Source organism: Stegodyphus dumicola, chromosome 3 (genome assembly GCF_044657685.1).
Source record: "Stegodyphus dumicola isolate Sdum_Otavi_A_Nest chromosome 3, ASM4465768v1".
NCBI classification, from domain to species: Eukaryota; Metazoa; Arthropoda; class Arachnida; order Araneae; family Eresidae; genus Stegodyphus; species Stegodyphus dumicola.
The window spans coordinates 215043560-215061549 of record NC_140770.1 but is presented as its reverse complement, the minus strand read 5'-3'; the positions used below and the strand labels follow the sequence as shown (position 1 = coordinate 215061549).

The 17990-nt window shown below is 33.3% G+C and overlaps 1 protein-coding gene and 1 non-coding gene across 3 annotated transcripts in view; one reads left to right on the top strand and one right to left on the bottom strand.

Moving 5' to 3' along the window:
- LOC118195135 (uncharacterized) overlaps positions 1 to 17990 on the top strand; it is a 171420-nt gene that overhangs the window by 13083 nt on the left and 140347 nt on the right. The window lies entirely within an intron of this gene.
- On the bottom strand, positions 4680 to 4751 carry TRNAT-AGU (transfer RNA threonine (anticodon AGU)). Its single transcript has one exon. It is a non-coding gene; the product is annotated as a tRNA-Thr (tRNA).

Below are 17990 nucleotides of genomic sequence, written 5' to 3'. Positions count from 1 at the left end.
AATCTTAAATCTAAAATTTGCACAGTCCAAAGGGAGCTTTAAGGGATTCAGGTCGAACGTCGTGAGTGACAAAGGAAACGTATTTGGTGCTTTAGGAATCTAAGACCATGAAAAAATTCGTTTTTCAAGAAATGTAAATATCTTAGCAGCTTGTAAATTTTCAAGAATTTGTTCTATAAGGGGTAAAGGAAATTTGTAATTCTTTACCTTTTTATTACGACGTCTGTAATTTATAAATAGTCTAACAGGTCCATTGTCTTTTTTCAGAGGGCAATGAGTGGCAAAATAAAATCTGCTAGGTTTGGGTATTTTATCTTTCAAACATTGCTGGATTTGAGCTTGTACCATTCGTTGTTCAGATATGGATAAACTTCAGGAACGTTGACTGACGGAGATTTTATCCGTTAAAATTCAAGATATTTTTAAATCAGTTGTTTTAGTCTTATTAGGTTTGTATGAGGAAACTAATTCGATGATTTGTGAGCGATTGTCCAGATTCTTAATATATATTCAATCAGGAGAATCAGGTACGTCAAAACCGTTAATTCGAAAATTTTGTTCATAAGCTTCTGTTTCTATTAATGTAACATCCTGTTTTCCAAAAGAAAATTTTGATTGCTGAATACAGTGCGATCATGAAGCACAATGCGATGAAGCACGATGCGATCACGAAGTCTTGACATCGATATATAGAGTCCATCTGAAACGCTGAAGAATCGAGTTTTTGATGTCTGGATTTGTTAATTATAACTAGAATGACTGCCGGTGTGAACTAATGATGGAATGATGCCTTCAGAAATATTGATTTGCATCATCATAGAATGAAGTGTGACTATATCGACTGGGCGAGAATTGTCTCTGATTTTGTGACTATGGAGATTTTGAACTTACTTGGTTTCTTAGTACACGTAGACGATTTAAAGCCAAACCTATCGCAGGGAAAACATTTAGGTTATTTATGATAACAAACAGAAATTTATAATAGCAAATAACAAATATGACTAAGACACAATAACACGCCGAATAAATACTAATTCAGAAGTCAAACAACAAAAATCAGCGTTATATTTACAAAATTTTCACAGGACTAGTTTCAATGGTTTTACCGAACCACCATCCTCAGCTTCAAAACCGCAAAATTAACCGCATTTTGCAAAACCGCAAGCAAAACCGCATTTGCAGCTGCAAAACCGCAATTTGCGGTTTTGCAGCTGAGGATGGTGGTTCGGTAAAACCATCGAAACTAGTCCTGTGAAAATTTTGTAAATATAACGCTGATTTTTGTTGTTTGACTTCTGAATTAACAAATATGACCTTTAGATCCATAATTGTAGCAGACTGTAAGTTTGGAATCTTTTGAGAATTTTCCTCTTTAAGTTACGAGAATTATTGCGTTTAAGTTTCAAATCGCTACAAAATTTACTTTCTTTCGAAAAAGACACGAGTTCATCATAAATCTTTAACTTAACTTAAAATTAACTTACAGTTTCACTACCCTAGAATAAAATTTTGTTAGTGTTTTCTGGAATACCATTTATCACATAATCAAAAACGGAAGATATATGGCTTTTATCCCCGGAACCGATTTCTTTCTTAAATCGAAAGGTTAGGCCTTTAAATATATTTTAAATAAAACAATCAAAACGGTTTTAAATGTCTTTTTAGCATCATTTATGTAAATCTGCGCTGTTAAAGTTTAGAGAAAATTCTTTCAACAATATTCTTTTAATGAATTCGGAGTTACACCCTGTAGAAATTGCACTTTTAATGCATCCTGTAGAAAATTTACAAAAGTTTTAGCAGAGTATGATAAACATTCTTTTGTAAATAGAATCTTGTGAACCTCATTCGATACACAGCAACCTGAAATGCAGGTGTGATTCTTCGTCCTCATCTTGAAAGAATTCGAAAATGATCACCAGAACGGATTGTAATTGATGGTCGACATGGTGCTGCACTTCTGGAAAGTGAGATTTTTATGAAACTGAGTCCACATATTATTGATGACGTTGTAGGAGTTTGTAGTTAATTAGCCAGTTATTATGGTTTCAAACTTTACTTTATCTTCTTTCCGTAGTCTTCGCTAGGATACAAACTAGTTATGTATTTAACCGAGGGTTTGAATGTTTTAAAGTTAGTGCTCTGGCGGCCTCGGTCTTACAGTTACGTATTATCGCCAGCTCTGCCAAATTTATTCCGGCTTTAGTCATCTTGCTATTCGATGTTTAAATGTATGCTATTAATTACCTGAGTCAGCGTAAGAATCTATATTATATGTAGTTGCACGCTACATTACCTTATTTTGAATTTGTTATTTTAAATATCCGCAAATAGGGGAAGTTCAACTGTAACATAAATAGTGCCTTCTGTTGATTTTAAAAGTTCAATAAAAAGGCTATTTTAACTTTCTTACGACTTTGCCCATGCTTTAGACCAGAGCGATTGCTCGCTTTAAGTATAGTAGGGTCTGAAAGACAGTGATTTGATTTCTTATACAATCAGAACCCTACGACATTGTAGCCAAAATTTAATTGCCTTGCTGTATAACACTATGAAAACCTATTTTCATCTACCTAGCTATTAGGTATTTTTTAAAATTAAATGAAAGATTTTTTTGAGACATGGAGCAAAGAATTTAAGACAAAAAAGTTTTAAACAGGAGCTTTATCCAGGCTTCCATCTCTAAAATACCTAATATTTAAAAAAAAAAAAAATTAGTATTAGCAATAAATTATATAAATGTATTTCTTAGTTTGCATCATCACTTTACTATTAACTGTGATTCATATTATTTTCGCGCACCTTTTTTTAATACCATAGACCAGTGGTTTTCAAAGTGTGGGTCACGACTTCTCAATGGGTGGGGACGGAAGTTTTTGGTAGGTCGCCAAAATTTTGAAGTATTAAAGTGTTCTTTTCTTATTGCATAATTATACATATTTACTTCTAATTATCAATTAATTTACAATTATCAGTTATTTGATAACATTTATGCATGTTTAGTACTTTTTAATTCATTATTATATTACTTTCTTTATGAAATCCTTTTTTTCTTTCTTTTTTCAGAGCCACTATATACACGTTGGTCGAGATAATATATACATATATTATTATACTGTAGAGGTTACTTTCAGTTTCTAACGGTTATATTAAGTTTAAACATGCTTCACTGTCTATTCTCCTTTCCCCTCCCTACCAGAATAAGTTTTTAGTATCGCTTTTTCTACAAATGGGTTAGACGAAGTATTCAAGTAAAGTTCAACTTAATGCGAGAGAGAGTGCTTAGGAATCCTTTGTGACGCATGTTTGCCTTCTGGTTGCTTCGTTCTTGAATCTACCACGCTCGGTCGTATTGTACGTGCCTCTATTTAGTTTAGTATTAAATTAGTTTCTTATTTTATTAACCTGATTTAAAAGCCCGTGAGGAGGCTTTCCTATAAGCCCGAGAAGGGTCCATCTGTTATTATTTCTTATCTGAATAAAAGGGTATATAAACTCTTCTCGAGATTCTGTCGTAAATGTTTGAACTCAGCGATAATTCGCTACTTAGTTTACGAGGTTCTTCTACACTTATTACAGACAAAGTACTGAGGAACATTACAATACATATATAATTATAATATCACTCTATATGATAACAATAAAATGCAATGTAGCTAAATAATGTAAAGAGTTCAATCAGTGAATAAAGGAAAAAAGATATTTTTTAAAGAAAATACTAGCGGCTAAGTAAATACTTTTAGGTAGCGTTTTAGAATGCTCTGATTTTTGAGTAGCTTCTCGTTTCGTTAATTAAAAAAATCTGATATTAATGAATAAGATTTGTAAATAAGTTAAACTGAAACACGTAACGAGTCAAAGTTTGTCCATTTCTTCTTTACTTTCCTTATAATCCCTGAAGTTGTATCTTGCCTCGATCAACGTCAGAAAACTCCCTTCACCTACACAAGAGAGATCATTTTGTTTATTGTATCATAGATGCGTTTTGCATTATTAATATTACTACCGATCATTAACTCAACGGGTTAATGCTTGCGGGTGCATCTAATATAACAAACTCGAAAGTGTATTGTATATTTAATTCGGTGAAATAGGACCCTTTTTTCAGTCTATGCTTCCTTCAGACTATATGATTCTCATCTCTTTGTACTCATACTCAAAACTTACTTTTAGCCTTATGAACGCAGTAATTGTTTAATGAGGGACAAAGAGACTTATTTCAGCTGAAGGAGTTATTTATAAGATGCACGTGATTGGTGCAACTAAACAGAACGAAACACAAGGAAACACACATCATTTTTACTGAGATACAACTATCTGTTTATATCAAAACCAGTTTTATAGTTACTCAGAAAACAATATTTGGCAGCTGGGCTTCAGTGAGAGAACACACCAAAAACGGTGTCCATTTTTATCGATTTAATTAAATTAATTACACACCTACTTGGAAATAATATCTCGGAACAGAAATGGACAGTCTGTGATATTATGGTAGAACCGAATTTTGGTTAAGCACAATTTGCATTTGCATGAAATTTCTCATTTATTTATTATTTCTAGGAAATTTCAATTTTTTAATACTAGTTGTAGAGTGAAGGAATGACTCAAATATAAAACGTTCTGTTAAACTGTAGAGTCATTAGTTTAATTGGAAGCAGAAAAGATGAAAAATATGCAACCGCCTTCGCCGGGAATCGAACCACGGACCTCTGGATTACTGGCCCAGAGTGCTACCGTTACACCACGAAGGCACGCTAGGGAAGTGGGAGAAATACCTTATATACTCCCCTTTTTAAAGGGCGACTAGGGTTTTTAGGCCCCGTTCAGAAAAGGGCGTAAAGGGCATAAGTGGTTAAAGCCGAGCTCCGTTGCCAAGGCAACCAGTCACTGCTACGTCACAGAATCTGGTTTAGGGCTCGTGGCATAGGGTTTACGCCGAGTTTGGGATAAGCGTCGACCAATCAGAGCGAAGCTAAAACGAAGCGGCTTTCTTTAGACGATTTCGCTGTCACATCGAAGGCGACGTTTTTTTTAATATAGAACACATCGCATCCGAATGAGTTGTAATCGTATCCGAACAAAATAATGAGTTGTAATCGTATCCGAACAAAATAATGAGTTGTAATCGTATCCGAACGAAATAAAGAGTTGATCTCGCAAGAAATCTACGATGATGACATGCATTTTTAATGAGTTTTTAATGCATTTTTAAAGAGTTTTTCAATTTATATTGAAAAATATGGATGAAACTCGTAAAGCGAAAGTTAAGCTCAGGATTATGCACGCTGTGTATGATTCTGTAAATGATTGATCCCAACCAATATTTTTCATTTTATTATGAAAATTCTTTAAAAAAATGCATGGTTGCAAAAATTTTATTTTTTCTGTGTAAATTATTATTATTACTTTCTTTCTGTCTATATTTTTTTAAAAAATTATTACTATAATTTTTTTCCTGTTTAATTATTTTTGTATTTAAGAATAAATTTATTAAAAAAGCTGGAAATATTGTATTGCTCTTTGCTTCAAATGCTGATTTTCTTTCCAAACAAACTTCATGAATTAATTTTACTAAAACATCAAATCAATATCAAGAATCTTCTGTTTTTTTTAACAGTAAAAATGTTACTTTAAAAAAAAAGAAAAAATTATTTTCACTTATTTAAGAATAGTCACAATAGTCAATTCGATGGTGTAAGCTTTGTTTAAGTAATAAAAGATTAATCTTTTGAGAAAATGCTCTTATGAATTCCAAGAAAGAAAAAATGTAGTGAAATATCCTTAAAACAACAGTCAACAGTCTAGACAGTTTTGTCTCCTGTTGAAGTTCTGTTCTGTTTTTTAATTACGTTCTCCATGAAAGAAATTTACTTTTAATGAAACTAAATAGCACACATAATTCATAACATGGACTAATTTAATGAATAGTATTTGTTATTATTATCCACTCTTTATTACTATCATTTGAAGGGAGTTTTGATCATTAAATTCATGCTATTTCTCTGATAGAAATTCCTGGATAAGGTATGAATGTTTATAATTTTGATGTACACTCATGTCCATAAATTAAGGATAATTCGGAGTCACGCGGAAATCGAACTCTAAAATAAATATATCACCTGTAAAATCACTACACAACTTCAAGAATCATATGCAAATTTTAGGAAGTAAACAGATGACACCGATGGTACGTCACAATGACGAGAGTGTAAGAGAGTGATATATAAAGAATACAGTCAAAGAAGTAAAATTATTCGCAGGCGCTTTATAAGCATTTCAGTGCAATAACCGATTACTTATGACACAAAGGACGCATTTGGATGATTTTTTACGTGGTAGAATTATCGACCGTCTGGAATGTGGGCGTACCCAACTGGAAGTATCAGACGAACTTGGAATTGCCCAGAGTGTCATCTTCAGGTTTTGGCAACGATTCCAAGATGATGGTAATGTGAGTAGACGTTACATCACAGGTCGCCCCAGAGTTACAACGCCGAATGAGGACCGGTATTTGGCAGTTACTGCCAAAACAAACAGGCGGAGCACAGCCTCAGACCTGTCTCGTCAGCTCTCTTCAGCCACTGGTACGACAATTTCAAGGCAGATCGTGTAGAGACGCTTAGGGCAGATTGGTCTATATGCTCGTAGACCTGTCAGATGAGTTCCACTTACTGCAACCGCCTGCGGGTAGCCTGGAGTAGAGAGCATGCATTGTGAACACCGCAACAGTGGGCTTGTGTGATGTTTTCCGACGAGTCCAGGTTTAGCTTGCAGTCTGATACTCGCCAGACTTTCATATGGAGAGCTCCAGGTACCAGGTAAAGATGAAAAATATGCAACCGCCTTCGCCGGGAATCGAACCACGGACCTCTGGAATACCGGCATAGCGTGCTACCGTTACACCACGAAGGCACGCTAGGGAAGTGGAAGAAATACCTTATAAAATAACACTCACAGATTTGTCCCAGTTGTAAGAAATTTCAACCATCCTATGGTCTTCTCCAAACTACATTAGTATTCTGAAATCTATGCAGGAAGGAATTTTTCTATTTAACTCTTTAGTTTCTTTTGTAACGCATTTTCCTTTTACGTTTCGTTATTAAGTGAAACATTTGCTGAGTTACAATAAGTTCTAGTTGACTATAACAGCATTCATACGAAATAAATTACAAAAGGTTTTGCTAGACATTTCGAGTTTAGAAAGATGAAATTATCCTTTTATTTTACATTTGAATTTCAAAATAATACATTGATTTCAATATTTTACGTATAAGTTGTTATTTCAGTCCATGGATGTAGAAGCGAGGCACTTATATGTGGTTTCAATAAATTTATTTTGATTATTTGTAAGTAGTTCTACATTTTATTTTTTATCTGAAACCTATAACACAGTAATATAACAATTTATAGGTACTGTTTTAATCGGAGTATTAATATGGAAATTGTATAATTACAAATAAAAACAGTATGTAATAAGTAACAAACAGCGAACTTATTGTTTTTAATTTTAGAAAAACTTCGAAACTTCTTTAAAAGTAATTAAACCACACTTGATGCAAAAAATTAATAATCAAAGAAACAATTCTAACCAAAGTTTTCTGGAACTATTTCTATTGGCGTTTTTAAAAGGAAAATTTAAGCCTAAATGCTTAATAAACAAATCTCTTTTGAACCTTTTTTTAAAGCAGGAAGTATAATCTATAAATAAAAAAACTGGGAAATAGGTCTTGGTGAGAATTATTTCTCAATATTTTTTCAAAGCTCAATGATAGTTTAAAAATGTTAATAGTACTGCTGTCAGCTGAAAATTTATGATACAACAAATATTCGCAAAAGAATGGCTTAGTCCTTCAAAATACTAAGAAATGAAAGTAAGAAAGATTTTTTGGAGTTTCAACACTTTATGCGTTTTCAGCTTGAATTATGTTCTGACCACCAACTTTCAGCTGCCACATCCTTGAAATCATACTCTTTAAAAGACATTTTACGCCATCTTTTGTTCGATCGACCGAAGAATAGCTTTGAATAAGTTATAAATCATTTGTTCGCAAAGAATGGCGACGAAAAACGGTTGATTCAAGAATAGTATTTGCTGACGCGTCCTGTATTTCAAAAAAAAAAAATTCTTTTGTTTTCCTCTTGACGTAAATTCTTGCATTCCTCTTTCCAAAACTCTGATTCGAAATCGAATTTTTCCCATTTCCTATTCTTCGCTTTCTAGCTATTTGTCAACGCAAATAAATAGAAATTGGAGTTTCAATATTCTTTCTAAGCTCTATGACTGAATTCTTTAAAGAATGTATTCCAGTTCGCTTAGTGATAAATTGCAACTATGTATAGGTGGAGAGCGATGTAAGAGTTTAGGAAATACTTTTCTAACTTATTTCACTATTTAATGCCATTAAATACGTATAGATTTATTACATAGTTTTTGTTAATGCTTTTGTTAGTAGTAAGTACATCATCTAAACGATCTGCATCCAATAAAGCTATATTGAAGGTTGCATAATTTCTCTTGCTATCAGAGTACATAAACTTGGTTATCAATAAAAAAATTCTCTAAATAAGTTTTCGTTGTTTTTTTTATGATTATCTTGTAAGGCATTATAAGGCATTTATTCCATGCATCTTATGTTGTGAAGTGGTGGTCATCTCATACATCTAGCAATGATAAAATCTCAGATTCAGTACTCGGTTACGGCACAAATGAGTTTTCCTGTTTCTCGCTCCTCATAAAATCTAATGATTCTGTTAATGGTATTCTTTATCCTCTTGCTTAATTTATTGCAAGAAAATATTAAATAATTCTCACGAAATGTGCATTAATCTTTAGAATCATTAGGTTATTTTGAAGCAGGAAATGTGGAAAATGTGCAATGCCCTCGCCGGGACTCGAACCTGGACCTCTCGACTACGCGCCGAGTGTGCTAACCGTTACTCCACGAAAGCATGCAGAAACGAGGGAGAAAATACTTTATACATCTAATATTTAGATTATCAGTAAGACCTTCCAGTCAATGGCAGTTTATTATTACTGAAGTTTTTAAACGGGCAACTTAATTGCAGATTTTGAACAGCGTAGGAGTGTAGTGTTGAGACATTATTCTTCAAAAGTGAACTATGCTCATCAGTTAGTTGATGGATCAAATTAAATGAAAAATCAGAATCATTTCAATTTTTTTAAATGTAGGATTATTATTGAAAAAGCCTGAAATTTTTCAAAGTTCAAAATAAAATGTTAATACCCAAGAACATAAAGATATTTCTGGCCATTTAACAGCTCTTCGTCAAATAGTGGAAGACCAAGAACTTACTCTAGCGAAGCACGAAGGTACAATTTCGGAACTGAGAGAGCAACTGTCTCTTCAGCGTTCAAATACTATAGTTATTTCTGAAGTGAAGGAACATTTGCAGCAACAACAATACGAAGTTAAAATTTATTCGAAACAAAGTTTCTAGAACAAAGCCCAAATTCCTACGCCGTTGCTGCTGCCAAAAACATTTCTTTGAAACAGACTCCAAAAAGTCAATTCAGAGATCATATTCTACTCCTGAAACCTAAAGATTCAGAGAGAACACCTGAAGATATCAGACACCAACTAAGTTCGACACTTAATCCACAAAAACTGGGTATTCATATCAATAATATTCGTACTACTAAGTCTAATGAGCTTTTAATCGGTGTCGAAAAGAAAGCAAACTTAGAACACTTACACAGCTCAATCGTTGAAAATTCACAACTACAAGCCTCCGTAACTGTTCGTACTTCAAAACTCAAAAGTGGCAAACTCATAGTGTTTAATGTACCATCTTCAGCGGCTGCTGAAGATATCAAATCGGCTTTTCTGAAAATTACATCAAATAATAATCTTGATATTTCGTGTTCTCCAGTTCACCGATCTGAAAACACAAATAATTGGATTGTAGAAATTTCTTCAGATTCTAGTGACTGTTTTACTTCGTCAAGAGTCTTAATTGGATTCAACTCGTGTTGTTTTCGTCCCTACATTTCACTTCCCCGTTGCTTTCATTGCCAGGGTATTGGACATAATAGTCGAAGCTCTCAAAATCCTCCCTGCTGTTCCATTTGCGCAAAACAACATTCCCATAGAGAGTGTACTTGTACTTCAAACGTAAAACTCTGTGTAAATTGTGTGCGAAGTAACCAAGAAACTGGTTCTTCGTTGCCAACTGATCACGGTGCTCATGAAAGAACATGCCAGACTTACAGGAGTCAGCTCAACAAATTATTGTACCCGGACAAAGCCACAACCTCACATGTTGCCATCATCCATAACTAAAAATTCTTCAGTTGCAATTAACATGCAAGAGCGCAATTTAAAGAACAACGCTTCGACTCAAGATTATAACGTGGACAGTGATGTACAAAATAATCTACCCCCAACCTTGCTAAAAAACGCGATACCATTTTCTTCAATTCGTTTTCTCCAAATCAACTTACAAAGAGCAAAAACGGCTTCTGATCATCTAGCAGAATTCTTAACTCATAACCATAAAGACTTTGTTTTAATCCAAGAACCCTATTGTATGGAAGGGAAAGTAAGTAGCATTCCAACGTCTTGGAATGTCTTTCAATATTCTCCTCAGTCCCCTAATCAACATCCCAGAGCAGCTATCATCAGTTTTAATCATAGCTGGCATCCAATTCTAATTACAGCCAAAAGAGACCTAGTTACAATCAGTCTTAATAGTTCCAACTCTCAACTTCTTATTTCAAGTATTTATGCATCTTACTCCGAGGATATTTCTCTTTTGCTTCAAGATTTAGAATCCATCTTGTTTTCCTTCCGAGGTCCACACATAATTTGTGGAGACTTCAGTTCACACAACCAGCTTTGGGGCTACAACTCCACAAGTCCAAGAGGAAGGTCCCTTGAGGAATTCTTCAATTCACATAATCTTGTCATTCATAACCAAGCCTCGGATTTACCTTCTTTCGAAACAATGTATGGGAGAGGGTGGCCAGATTTCGTAGTTACTTCCCATCACCTAATTAATTCGATTTCAAATCGCAAAATTGAAGAAGACAACTCCCACTCAGATCATAAATATATTACTTTTGAAATCAAAGAGAACTCAGAATCAGTTTTAATGAAACGTTTTAAAATTACTAAAAAGAAAGAAAAGAACTTTATTAAGCAAATTCAACAATCCGCACTTCCAGTGACTTCTTCCTTCCAACTAAGTGCAACAAAAGAAGATCTAAATAAAGCTACATAAGATTTTATAAAAAAAATTCCAAGAAATATGTGAAAATACCTTTCCAATACGATCTGCAAAACCTTATTTTCATATAAATTGGTGGACTAAAGAGTTACGCGCTCAAAAGCATAAGGCGAGAGCATTGAAACGGAAAATGAAATCGATTACTGACAATGAATTAAGACACCAAGCCTGGCTCAAAACTGCTCAAATTCAAAAAAGAAAATGCAAACTACAAAAAGATGATTCTCGAATCTAAATTAAAAAGTTGGCACAAATATTGTTCAAACAATAAAGAAATTTATGGCACCTTATACAAGATCGCCAGTAGTAAAATATTTAAACCGTCGCAAATCCAACTTCCCTCAAATTTGCTTTCAAGTTCTGCTGAAATTCAGGATGCCACTCTCTCAACCCTAAATGAGATTCTTGACTCTGTCTTTCTAAAAGAGGATCCAGCTGAAGATTCGCCTACTCAAACCAGAATCCGTAACTGCGATGACATTCCACAAACAGACAACGATATTCCGTTCTCAAAACAAGAAATAAAGCAAATAATTAAAAACCTAGCTTTAAAAAAGGCACCAGGCCCAGATGGCATCGATAACCACATTATAAAATTAATCAATCAAGCCCATCCTGACGTAATCTGTAGTTTTTGCAATCGATGTATAGAGCTTTCTACCTTTCCTGATTGCCTGAAAATTGGTAATATAATACTCTTCAATAAGAAGAATAAAAGCTCCGATGAACCTAAATCTTATCGTCCGATAAATCTTCTCCCAGCCCTGGGGAAAGTTTTAGAAAGATGTCTTATTGGTCGTCTAAAATTTCATGTTTACAGCAAAACTTAATAAGCAATAACCAGTTTGGGTTTCGAAGCCTACTTTCAACAAGTCATGCAATTAATTCAGCTCTTGAACAAGTCAGAAACAATAAAATCAACCAACTTCATTCTGCAATAATATGTCTCGACTTAAAATCAGCTTTTGATTCTTTATGGTGGCCAGCAGTTTTACAAGTGCTGCGTTCCTTTAAGTGCCCTCAAAATTTATTTCTAATTATTCAAGATTACTCCAGAAACAGGAAAAGTATGATTCTTTACAACAACAATGAAATTGTGCGTAATCAAGTCCGAGGATGTCCTCAGAGTCCGAAGATGTCCTCTTGCATGAGTGCAGATCTCTGGAATATCAGCTTCAACATCATTGCCTATCCATGGATCCTATCAGATTGCCTATCAGATCACTCAAAAATTGTAGCTGTTGCAGATGATGTAGTTTTTATTACAAGTGGCTGTACCAGAGACATTTTACAGAATAATTGCAACGAAACACTCCAGTTATTTAACCAACTTTGCAAAATTCAAAAACTACAAATTTCACATAGTAAGTCCCAAGTCTTAGTGATCCATAAACCAGGTCAAAATATATCTAAAGCTTTAGTTCTAAAAATTGACAATCAAAAGATCAAATCTGTGAACACAATCAAGTACCTCGGTTTAACAATCGGCAAGAAATTCTCCTGGATTCCTCATCTACAAAATATTAAACTTCGTACAACATCAATAGCTGACTGCCTACGACGTATGCATGGATATAACTGGGGCTTAAATCCCCATATAACACGTATCCTTCTAAAAACAGTCATCTCAAAAATGGTAAATTACGGAGCCGGAATTTGAGCACAACCAATGACAGTGAGAAAGATGAAATGTTTAAATTCAATTCAAAGGCCTTTTACTCTTTGCATTACTCGGACGTATCGCACAACTTCAAATATAGCACTTGATACTCTAGCTGGTACTCTTCCATTATCAATTAGTGCAAAAATGGAATGCACCTATATGAAAGTCATTCAACTTAACCAAGCCGCAGAATTCAACAACCAAAACTTTTGGCCATCCAACTATGAAAAGAAAATTAACCCCGATCTTATCTATCCAACGCTTCGCTTCAGCAAAATAATATTCCCCACGTCTGAAGAAAATTCAAGTTCATCTCCAATTGCTTAGACTGATAGATCAAAAATTGAAGGAAAAGTTGGTTCCGCAGTCGTTTTTCAAATTACCCCCTCAAATATCATCAAATGGAAAGGCCATCTCCATAATAATAATAGTGTTTTCCAAACGGAATTGTCAGCTATAAAAGCAGCGATTGAAATAGCCATTCTCAAAAATCTCAACGAATTTATCTAATAAAAATCCCTTACCTTCCTCTCCATTGATATCCGACATAAATTCTCTTCTTGGCAAAATCTCAAACTACAAAATTCAAATTTCATGGATCAAAGGACATAGTAGCCATTTTGGTAATGATCAGGCAGATGAACTAGCCAAAGAAGCAGCTATTAATCAAGATGGTACTGAAATCATCATCCTGTGGCCTCGCTCAAATTTCAAGTACCAACTAAAACAACTTGCTTCAAAATCTTGGCAAGATTTGTGGAACAACGTTTCACAGGGAAGACGCACATATAACTTGATGCCCAATGTAAGCTTAGCATCTCTGAACTCGAACCCTTCCCTAAATTACTTTATAACAGGACATGGACCCTTCCCCACATATTTCTACGCAAGAAATTTGGCAAATTCTGATATCTGTATATGTGGGGAACAGGGAACTCCTGATCACTACGTTTTCTCATGCCCCTTAACTGAGGATATTCACATAAAATCCCCAAGAACTGACCTCCTGGCATTCCAAAGGTTTTTAATTAAAGATAAACATCAATATCCAAAGTTTCAGAAAATTATACAACGGCTCTCTTCCTACGGCCTAGATCTCTGTCAAGTGTAAGTACACGTACAGTTTAAACTTACTGAACTTCTACATGCTGTGATTATGGACAAAATGGATCCGCTCGTGAACTTTATAAACTGCAATAAACCAATATATCTGAAATAACCCATGGATACCTATCTCATTAGCATTATTATAACAATTCATTTAACATTGTGTTGCCAGTACTAATTATAATTATCTCATTATGTTTATTTGTTTATTAATTATGCTTATCTCCTATTTTTGTTGCACCAAATCAGATGCTCAATTTATCTTGTGAATCTCAAATTGTATTCCTACTATTTCATTATTCATTTAACAATTCCTTTAACATTGTGTTGCCAGTACTAATTATAATTATCTCATTATGTTTATTTGTTTATTAATTATGCTTATCTCCTATTTTTGTTGCACCAAATCAGATGCTCAATTTATCTTGTGAATCTCAAATTGTATTCCTACTATTTTGTAATCTACTTATGCCCTACACCATTATTTTTAATAAATACTGGATGCGGGGCGTACTGTGGAATTGCACGATGTACCATAACAGGCAAACTTTAGACCTTTTGAAAAGCTTCAGTCTATGCAAATTCTTATAAAACTTGCAATTAACTCCCCCCTTTTTTTTTCTCTCAAAGAGTTAGTATGGGAAGGCATTACCAGTTGACCTATGGTACATCTCTGGTGTCCCCCATACTTTTACCTTTACCTTTACCTTAGTAAGCAACCACTGGCATTAAAGTGTGAAACAAAACAATAACTGAATACATCTGTAGTCCAAGAAAGCGTAGAATATCATTAGCACAATAATTAGTTAGTAAAGATAGGAAACTGAATTCAGCATAAGAATGATTTTTCATCTAAATACTCAGTGTTCATGAGAACTTAGGCAAACCATAAGATTATTTATGTAAGTTCTAGTTACCTTTCTGGAAGTGTTCTCCTACATCACCATTAAATGCTCAATAAAGTAAGTACCTGTGTGTTATTGCTTGTACCGGTTATTTTGTCTAACTAAAATGTTGATGATATATTACAAGTTATTCGATTAATCTTCTGAAATAATATGTATTACGTTCCAAAGAAGATTTTTACAAAAAATGGTTGGTCACTTTCAGAAAGAAATTATTTACTACTAAAAACCAAGCTACAGGCCAAAAAGAGGAACTTAAAAGGAAGTTCTATTGAAGTTAAGTTAAATTTCTCAAATCTATGATCAGTCTCATGTATCACTTTTCGTGAAAATTCTTTAAAACCATGTATAGGAGAAATTTTCATATTAATAAAAATAATAAAACAAGTTTTTATATAAAATTCATATAATGATGAACTAAAAAGGAAAAAGAAATTATCGTATAGTTCAAAATATTATTAAACAGTTTTCTTCAAAAAATTCATTTACAGTTTTATGCCACAAATAATAAAATTGCGGATGTTTAAATAAAATGTAATAATTGCAATGAATTGTCAAAAGTATAAACAAGTATCTTTATAAATTTATCAAAGGTCTTCCACTGTTTTATTATTCGTGAGATAAAATTGTAGAGAATTTTTATAAAGATGATTCTTTAATTTCCCATACTCATTAAAGTACATGATAAATTATTTGTTTCCCTTTAGTTATTTAATTATTTTATGAGTTATAAATAAAATCTTATGCTACAAAAATTTCTTTTATTATTTTTATTTTCTTTAGTTTCAATCACGGGTTATCAGCAAAATCATTCAACTGAAGAAACGTTTAAGCGTTTTCAAATAGTAAATAATCACTTTTACTTCTAGCAATTTTGTTATTGTTTACAAACCTAGAGAAAAATATATTATTTCCAATTTTGCATTCCTATTTATGATAGTATCTGCGAAAAACATTCATGTTTTATGTCTCAGGCAGTTTTCTACCCGTTTCCGCTAAATCTTATTATTGTACAACTTATTTTTCTTTATGTTACCTATTTTATCGTCACAACATATATTTTTGATTGTTAGAATTTCGAAATTTTGAAGTCTATTACGTTTCACTGTAAGAAAATTAGTTTTTAAAATGAAATGCTTAGAAAAATGTGTATAAACTTATAAATTTTTTAAAAAGTTTAAAAACATTTTAAAAAATTTCCACATTTTCATATTTTATTTTATTTTTTCTATTTCGTAAAGCTTATTTCATTGAAAATAATTGTTAGCACTGATCAGTTCTTAAACTCTATTACTTTTGAGATTAATAAAATGAAATGAATAACAATTGCGATATCTGCCTATAAAAATGGCAGAAGACTTCCAAAATCAGCTTATTTCTTTGCAAGTAATTCTTTTTAGCAGGTAGTGAAAAATAAATAAAATATTAGAGATGTAATGGGACGTATAATATCATCATAACTTAAAAGAATCACGTGAAGCCTCCCCCCCCCATAAAAAAAATTCAAAAGTTCCCCATTCTGCTTAAGGTCATATGCAGTATATTTTTTTAAATATAGAAAATAGCTCAGTTAATGCCTTTTTATCATTTTTCTTCCTAAAGAAAAGTTTTTTTTATAATCTGTGCTTTAAGAGCTTTAGGTGTGTGTGATTATGGCAAAGCCTCGAGGGCTATCTGCCTAAGGGGAGGGATGCCTTCGCGGAGGACTTTCTAAGGGAAACTGGCTCGTATACACGTTACACATGGGGAAAACCACGAAAACGCCCATGCGGCCAGCCCGTTCTTTAAGAGCTTTAGAAACAGATGCATTTTTAAACATTGAAATTTTTTAAAGTAATGGACGTCAAATAGTCGAAAAAAGAGCGGTTTTCGAAAATTCGCCTAAAAATGAGAAATAAAGTAAAAAATTTTAAATAAACTTATTTAAAGGTATTTTTTCTGCTCTTTTCCATGGAGTATATAATATATTCTATGGTAAATGGAATTATGGAAGTTATTATGGTAAATATTTTCTATGGTACAAACAGTAAAATTCTATTATTTTTAGTTTATTCGTTAAATGAAGATGGGCATCTGGAAGCCCAAATTTGGAATTTGAAATTTGTTTTATTATCTGTTTCATATTTTATAACACTTTAACGAATTTTTGATTAACAAACTCAACGATTTCAAAACGAGCAATAGCAATACTGTACAGAAAAAAAAAAAAAAAAAAAAAAAAAATTATCTCCAGCGCGCGAGATTGTGCATCGGAAATTCTAAAGATATGCTCATTTAAAAATTATTCTGCGATATTGCTGTTGAATTGAATTTTGTGTAATCGATATGCGCGAAAAATCGTTTCAACATTAAATTACAAATGTTCTGAACCGCACTTCACCATACTGTCCTCTCATTCACAAACAGTGTTTGTATAAAATTTCAGTTCAGGAGATAACTTCGAAATCGATGTCAGGTTTTTGACCATAGCGACAAGCATCGTGTGTGAGCTAAATAAAAGTTTATGAATAAATAAAAAGCATCTTTCTGTTTGCTTTAAAATACACCCATCATTCTTCCCCACTAAGAGCTTAATTGGATGTCTTAGATCAATTTCAACTGCTTTACAAGTAACAAAGAGGCAGTTGAAGCAGATCTCAGAAAGCCAAATAACTTTTCCGAGTATTTATTTTACCTTGTTTGTTCAGCAGCTTAAAGTCAGCATAACTCTTCTACTGATTCTCTGAGCTTAAGTAACAGAGTTTTCTTTCCTGAAATGCCATAGCTGCTTCGAACCATCAAATATCTTGGGTTGTTGATATATAAAAAAAGAGAAAGAACATATATATTCTGAGAGAAGAGAGAAAGAATGAAGGCTTCTAATGGAGGGTGTTCCCTTTGCCTTTTACGATCCAATCCTATTTTTTCCCTCGCCGCAGACGGCTTTTATTACGGTAAAGAGACGTGATCGTTCAGAGACGCCCTTCAGAACATAGCAATGGACAATTTTTTTACTGCTTTCTTTTTCATTATTATTTCTTTTTCCCCTTCCATCGACGCCACCATGTCTCTGAGCCACAACAAAATTT